Below are 7,859 nucleotides of genomic sequence, written 5' to 3' on the forward strand. Positions count from 1 at the left end.
CAACTCCAAAGCAAAGTAGGGCATAACCCTGTTTTTCCTCATGATTTCTGTTTGTACAGAATTAGTGCCAGGCCATCAGACCAGGGCTCTGTCACACACCGAGCGCTGCAGGCACGACTGCAGGGCTTTGGCTGGGGAGAGCTGTCAGCTGTGCCTGATTCAGGTACAGCTTGTTTTCATGATCCACATTCAAGAGAAAAGCATCAACATCTTTTTTTGTTGCTGTGATTAGACTGCTGCCATGTGCTTTATTAGGACTGACCTTAAATTTGGCTTCAAACAGCGCCTTCTGCTCAGCACCACTGGTGCCTGCAGGGCCAGGTCTAAGGCAGGGGCCGCAGCCAGAGCTCTCTGCCGCTGGCTGAAGTCCAGACACGGTGCAGCGTGGCCCTGCCAGTGCCCACACCGGGGCTGCTTTGCTGCCTGTAGGCAGGGAAAACCGGTGGCGTGGTTTCTCCAAAAGGTGTCAGAGTGGGAATGCAGCACTTTGGGGGAGAAAATACGGGGATCCTCCTGACATTAGGGAAGTTTTGCAAAAGTCACCTCTGGTGTGGAAAAGAGGAGAGGTGGCGAGGAGGGGTGTACATGGGAGAGAACTTGGGGTTTCACAGTTGATCTTGTCAGTAAGTTCCTGTGTGTGCATGACTATTAGTCAGTATTTACATTTAAACATTGACGAGATGGCTCTTACAGTCAAAGAAAATGGAATTCTCTGCAGGCCCTTATGCCCAGCACTTCAGAAGCCCTTTGGCCCTGGGTTCTTTACACAGGTGAAGGAAGGTAGCCTCCCACATCCCCTGCAGTCGGACTTATGGTTGGAGGGAAACACCAGCATGGTTTGTCCATGCAGTTATAGAAAGTCCAGAGCTTCTCATCTTGGAGTAAATCCAAGAGCTCTTGTGCTTTATGCACAAGCCCATCCTTGGAAAGACATGCTGTTTCCTGATACTCCTGGAAAAGTTTCCTGCTCTGAGATAACCAGAAGTCATTAACCTTAGCTAGGATTTATCCAGACATCCTATTTACTACCAATACCCATGCGGGAGTTGTGGGAACAGATGAAGCTGTTGATGTGCCAAATTCTTCCATGGGGCTCTTCAAGCCAGAGTAGGAGAGGCAGTCTCTGCTTAGCTCATGTTATTTGAGGGAAGAAAGGAGGAAGAGGGGGAAAACAGAATGCAAAGTCTGTGTTTTTTTCATTTGCATGTATTTTCTGGACAGATTTTCCTGCTCTGACTCAACATTAGTAAGCCCTTGTTTCCCAGTGTGTAATTGTTCTCTGCTGATAGAGGAGGAAGGCGGCTGTCGTCACATGCAGTTGGTGAAATGGCCTCTGACATTTCTGTTAACTTGTTTAAACAAATACATCTCAAAACCAGTTCTGTTTAAGAGGGCAACGCACAGATGTTAACTCTGTGTGTGCTAGTAAGTACTTGTATATGATGTTCTACTTTTTCAAGGAGGCACAGACATATTTTCATAGAGCTTGAGCTCCAGGCAGCAGCTAATTTTGGGTTGTTTAGCAAGATGTAGCTCCACTGCAAATAAGTTCATGTGAATGCATTTTCTGCTGGTTGTGGAGTTTATCTTGCTCTTTAGATGAATATAATGAAAATATTCTCTTTGCCTATCCAGGCTTTCAGGTATTCTCTTAAGTGTGGTCTTGTCCATGAAACTGGTAAGATTACATCATGATAATATTTTCTGGGTTTTAAGAGGGCTACAACACAGAGCTATTATGAATAGACAAACATTACCAAAGAAGCCTGTGACAGTGTTTAACAGCCATCTCTTTATGGCCTTCATTACTGCAGGCATGTAGTCTGCTTTTTCCCAACAAATTCATTGCATCCTTTGGTTAATCCCTTGGACTGCACACGTTTTAGTCTCATGTTCATGCATGTCTCAGAGGGTGAGAGAAGCACAGTCTGTGAAGAAGCAGCTGGAAATCAGGAGGGATTTTGAGTTGTTTTCCATCATTTTTGTTTCACTGACCAGTTCCAGTCTACCCAAGGGAGCCGCTGCCACCTCTCCAGGACCACATAAAGCCTGGATGTGAGGAGCAGTGTGCTCTGGCTGAAGCCCCCCATTTTCCATGCTCACAGAACAATGTGATGAGTTTCCAGATGACTGGCAAAAGGTTTCAAAGTGAAATAATGCCCAGGCTTGTTCTGTTCCTGACATCCAAACCCCCACTTCTCACTCTGGCATCTCAGACATTTTGTGATATTCAGAAGCCTGTACTATACCCTGTGTGCAGCAGGTTTGCCGAGGGCTTTTGGAAATTCCCTGACAAAGACCTTCGTTGGTGTGCTGAGATAGAGAAGTCTTTTAAGGATTGGGGTTAGCTAAATTGTGATAAGCTGCCGGAAGAGATTTTTAGGTTGCGTTGAGCTCAAAGGAAAAAACTTTAATCCACAAATCATACCTCCTGAAGGAGGTTTTGTTTTGTGTAACTGGTCAAATGGCAATTTGTTTTAATTTCTGTTTAGAGCTTAGGAAAAGCACTGGCCTATTTGGACCCTGGAAAGGGTTATACAGAGGCTGACAAAAGGAAAGACCGTCTCCCTTAGAGCAAGGAGCCACCAGAGTTGGAGCTGCATTGTGTGAAGGACAAAAAATGACCGAGTAAAGGTGTGAATTCAGCCCGTGAATTGGGAGCTGGAAAAGAAAATGGCACAGAGAGCTGCTGGTGATAGCCAGTGGTCCAAGAGGAGATTCCTGTCCAGGTTTATGCTTGCTTTTGGACTAAGATATTACTAATCACTGAAAGTCCCACTTGCATTTCCACTGAAGTTCCTGTCCTTGCTCCTCTGCCCTCAGGGGAAGCCCGCAGAGATGTGGGTAGCAGCTGTAAATATCCCAGTGTTCAGGGAGACACTGTGGGAAACACTCTCCTGAAGCACATCAGACAGTGCAGGTGTCCTTAGCCTGTCACCTCTCCGCTGAGACCACCAGTGTGAATCCAGTTTCTGAACCCAGCATGCTAGTGGCTATGTGGCACACTGCGTAGGTCTTGGACAGGTTGTAGTCAGCCTGTGGGCCTTAGAGAGCTCTAGCTTGCATTTTTGCAAATGTTTAGCATTTAGCAGCTGTGTTTGTGCCCATAGGATCCATTTAGGTAAAGTGTTCAGCAGTCAGCATGCTTTGCTCCTGTAGGAATCTGTCTCTTTGATTCCTCTCCAGTGCCCACCGGCATAACCGGAGAATCTATCCAGCAATCTCCTTGTGTTACCATTATTTTTAGCGCTAAATTGCACTTTCTTCTCTGTCAGTTCAGTAATCCTTCCCAGAATGCATCCTCATTCTTGCTGCTTTTTTTTCCCCCATGCAAACATGACCAGCAAGCTCTCTAGCTAACAGACATAACTTACGTGGCTTCAGATGACCTCAACATCAGAAAGAAGTGCTTGTGTTGCTGGTCATCGTGCACATAAGTGTTTGACACAGTTATTCAGATGTTTGCGATTAGAAGAAATCCTGGGAGTGGAGCCTTTGTAGATACAGTTTGGATAAATTCACTTCTCTGCAGGGAACTGCCTGGGGGGAGCTAGGCACATCTGCAGAGATCTCCTCACCCCTCAGTGGTGCACCTGAGGTGGCTTGCTGACGAGCATCAGGCAGGAGCGATGCTCCTGTCCCCGTTTCTGACTGCGTGGTGTCATGCAGACACTTGAAGCTGATTATGTTTCACCACCTAAGCGCACTTCCACAGTCCAAACCTCAGCTGATGGGAACAGGCTTCAGTTCCATGCATGTGTCTTCCCGTTCCCAACATGATCTCTGTGCCAGGGTTGGGAGAACCACCCTCAGAAAACTGGCTGCTGGCTGACAGTCATCCCTGCAAACTGCTGGTGAAGATCAACCCCTCTCTGAAGCAATATGAGCCCCATGGAGATTTAGATGAAGAACAGCTGACCATCAGGACCTGGGCAGTCTGCTCCTCATGGACACTGTGAGGAGGCATGCTCCTGTCAAGGCTGTGCCTGTTGGGAACAGAAATTGTGGGGGTCTAAAGGAGCTCAAAAAGCCCTGGGGGCAGTTGGAGGAGCTGGTGTGGAGGTGCAGTTGCAGGCTGTACTCTGAGGGCTCCTTGGCAGCCCTAATAACAGGAATAAGGCAGTAGAGCTTCAGGGATTAGGAGTACCATCTTCCAATGGAGCATGGTGCTGTAAATCCCAGTTTCCTGGCTCTTCAGGTGAAACTGCACTTTAGAAATACTTTTTCTGAGACTTGACCTGCAAACAGCTTTGCACCAGTGTAGCTGAAAGAGTGGCTTTAAACCAATACACCACCAATCGTCTCTGGTCACTCATCTATTGAGAACTGGTATACTTCTCTTTGGCTTGGACTGGGAGGGGCTTGGATATGGTTCATGAATAAATGCCCTCTCTCCAGCTCCTGCCTTTATAGCAGAACCATCTGCTTTTGCAGAGGTTTCCTCAGATCTGCTGCTGGAGGTACCCAACCTCCTCCAGTCAAAATGAATTTATTTTGAAGCTACTGTTTATATGTTTATACATATAACTTCTGTGTACAGATGGATTTGTAAAGTTTACAGCAATGGTTTTCCTATAAATGTTCCTTGAAAGCTTCTCTAAGAAAGATTAATCCTTGACAAGTGTTTCACACCCCCCTAATAATATCATAGCTTGAAGGGCCACATGGTGGAGGCCTCTTCTGTGGCAACAAGTTTTGAAATTTGTGCTTTAACGTCTCATTTCTGGTTGCTGGAATGAGGTTTCCTGCTCAGTGCCACAGGAACAATCATGGCTTGTATTTGATCCACGCTTCAAAGCGAGCCTTGTGCTGCCAGCCTTGCTGGTCCAACTGAGCCCACTCAGGAGCCCGGCACTGACCTCCATCTAGGAACGGCCGTTCCACCTGTGGCAAACATCTGCAGCAGGGACATTTTCAGGGGTAATGCATGGTGGTGAGATTTTCTGACAAAATGATTTTTAAGGGAGTCTTCTAATTTGCGTGGAGGGCCGGCAGCATGCCTTCTCCTTTATTGTCACTGGGACTCAGCATGTGCTTGAAGCTCCACTCTTGCCAGGAGAACGGTCACTGGTTTCAGTAGATGGCCCTTGGGGGAGAGACCTCATGGCTCTGTGTTTTGGTTTCCCTTTCTGTAAAATACGGTTAGTGATGCCTCCCTCATTGTTCTGCTGAATCCATCTTGTAGATAATGATGTACTTCGAGGCAACAGTTAGTAAGCACAGCCTCACCCGTGGGATGAAGTCACATGAAGATCTTTAGAAATGCAAAGGAAAGGGAAATAGCTTAATTTCTGATTTCTCCATTGCGAACAATCTATTTAGAATATATATGAAATCAGGAGCATTGCACTGAGACTACTGTCTTTGGTCCAAGGTATTACTAAATTCCTTTTTTTTGCTGTTACAGCCCCATCTGAAGTGGTACAAAATGCAGCAAGTCACTTATAACGTGTCTGAGCAGGCAACAGAAATAAAAAGACTAGTATTTTGGTAAGTCAGCAGATGTAAAGTCTGGCTGTTAAGTATGTCAGGCGTACCTCGACCGGCTCTGTGCTGGTTAGTTCGGGTAAGATAGCACTCCAGTTCATCAGGACAACATGGCATTCAACACAGATTATGGTAATTGGCTAAATAAGTTCATACACACTTAGTCCATGGTAAGGCCTTATATTGCTGCAGGTAAATTTCTGCGGTAACCCCAGCAGCTGTGCTTTAGTGAGCGGTGTCGCAGCGTGAGCCCTGGTGCATCATGTCCTGTAAAACACTGTTATTTTGAAATTACTGCTCCTGCAGTTGCCTTTGCATCCAGTTATATTGGTGCCTGAGAATCTTCTTATGATTTGTCTGCTGTGTTTTCTTCTGGTAGATGTTTCAATTTCTGGTTTTATGATTTTAACTGTGTTTAAACAGAAAACTTAAATGCGTAGACATATTATTTAGACACTGTGAAAGGTAAAAGTATGAAATAAGGCAGTTTATTTTTCCTGTCCTAGCTAGCCAACCATTAGCCTACTCCATCAGCCCTCCCAGCCATGGCTGGATCCAGCCCAGCGCTCCCACCCCAGACTGCCATTCCAGGACATACCCATTGTTCCCAGCTAATTACTTTCTCCTGTACAGAAGCCGACTTCCTTTGAACTGCAGCACAATGTGACACCAAGCATCACGTTGCCTTCTACCTCACTCTCCTGTGGCATGTAGCAACCTGATACAGCTACCACCAAGATAAATGCAGGTGTCTGTTAAAGTTAACGTGACTTTCCCATGTTTTATGAGAGCGTTGAACAGAGAAATGCTGATGTGATGTGGTCTTGCATGAGACTTCACTGTGGTTTGAATTAAGTAGACTGGCCTTCTTCCCTGCTTTCAAACAAGCTAACCTGTATTAATCACTTTATAAAGAAATAACAGTGCAATGGGGTAGGATTTCTGTAGACTCACGAACATGGGAGAAGAAGCAGTGTAAATATTAGTCTAAAGCGAAGACTTAGCTTCATCTGAGCTTTAACTGGGCTGACCAAGTTCTGCTGCAGGCAGCTTGTTTCAGTTTTCTGCCTTACCCCATAACTTGTTAACTCCGAGGCTTTCTCGGTTTCTCCTCCAGTTCCCTGTGCAGACAGCTGCTCAGTGGCGAGGCTCCCTCTGGACTTTCAAGTCTTAACATCTCCAAGTTATCCTTGAGAAACTCTTCCCTCTGGTTGCTTTCACTGCCATCCTAGTCCCTTGCTTGGCTGCAGCATGTCAGGATGTAAATTAATATCCCATTGTCCAGCACTTTCCTTGGGCTCTGGTGATGTATTTGCAATGTGAAAGCAGCTGGAGGATTCAGAGTTCCTCCCAGCATCAAGCCTTACCCCACTGTGACACGGTGGTGTAACTCAGCAGTGTCCCGTCTGTGTCCCAGCCTGCTCTGGCATGCACAGGTGAGATTAAAGCATTTTCATTGCAAGTCCTAGTTTGGTGGGGTTTTTGGTTTTGTTTTGAAGGATTATAACACAGGATTATTACATGGTTATACTGTGGGTTGTTCTTCTCCACAGCAGAAGAACAAACACTGCTGCAAGTCACTCCCTCCGCAGGGTAAATAACTTGCAGATGGGCCCACAGTCTTCTGAAATCCATTTGCATCTCACAGCTCATGACATGCATCAATAGTTGGTATTTGTTCAAATGAAAGAGGGAGTGTTATTTCCTAGCTCAGGTCCCTTTTATGTGTCTGTATGCAAATCATTACTCTCTAATCAAAGAAGTTCTGGGGATTCCCTGGTGCGCTTTAGGTGACTCACAGCAAATTTTTCATTTTGGTATTGCTTTGTTTTTAGGCTAGGTTTGTGGGTTTTTTTTCTGTTTGTTTTTAAAAACAAAAATAAATTTGCCCCATTTTCTGTGAAATGACAGTAGCAATGGAAGTTCCTTACATAAGAAACTTGTTCCAGCTTCTTCCTTATAAGGATGAATTTGGACGTGTAGAATAATGTTTCACTGCTTGGGTAGGGAGTGATTGGACAATAGTCTCATAGCAAGTATGTGTGACAAGGATCCTTAACCTTGTGAATGAAATTGAAAAAGCAAGAAGAAATGTGTGTCTCTGTACCACTACCACCTTTTCCCCAGACGGTTCTGGGTCATCAGGTCTGGGCAGCATTTTTCTTTCCAGCCTCTACAAGATGACCTGGCTTCACGGCTTCAGCTCTCAACTCTTCTAAGGCTGGTTGTAAGGAAGTTCTCAGTCAACTCTGTGCTGTCTGCCCAACTGGATGTGTCTGATTTTAAGATGTGCTAAGCTAGGGTTTTGTGTTACTGGTGCTTTTAGATACTAGCAGGGTCCTCATTCTGTATTCTGGTATGTACATATGCTA

At 45.5% G+C, this 7,859-nt stretch overlaps 1 long non-coding RNA gene across 1 annotated transcript; it reads left to right on the forward strand.

Annotated features, from left to right (window-relative positions):
* The first annotated feature begins 5,473 nt into the window (after positions 1-5,473).
* Positions 5,474-6,623, forward strand: LOC141929012 (uncharacterized). Its single transcript, XR_012624938.1, has 3 exons — positions 5,474-5,490; positions 6,121-6,235; positions 6,605-6,623. It is a non-coding gene; the product is annotated as an uncharacterized LOC141929012 (long non-coding RNA).
* The last annotated feature ends 1,236 nt before the right edge of the window (positions 6,624-7,859 follow it).

Source organism: Strix aluco, chromosome 12 (assembly GCF_031877795.1).
Source record: "Strix aluco isolate bStrAlu1 chromosome 12, bStrAlu1.hap1, whole genome shotgun sequence".
Classification (NCBI taxonomy): Eukaryota; Metazoa; Chordata; class Aves; order Strigiformes; family Strigidae; genus Strix; species Strix aluco.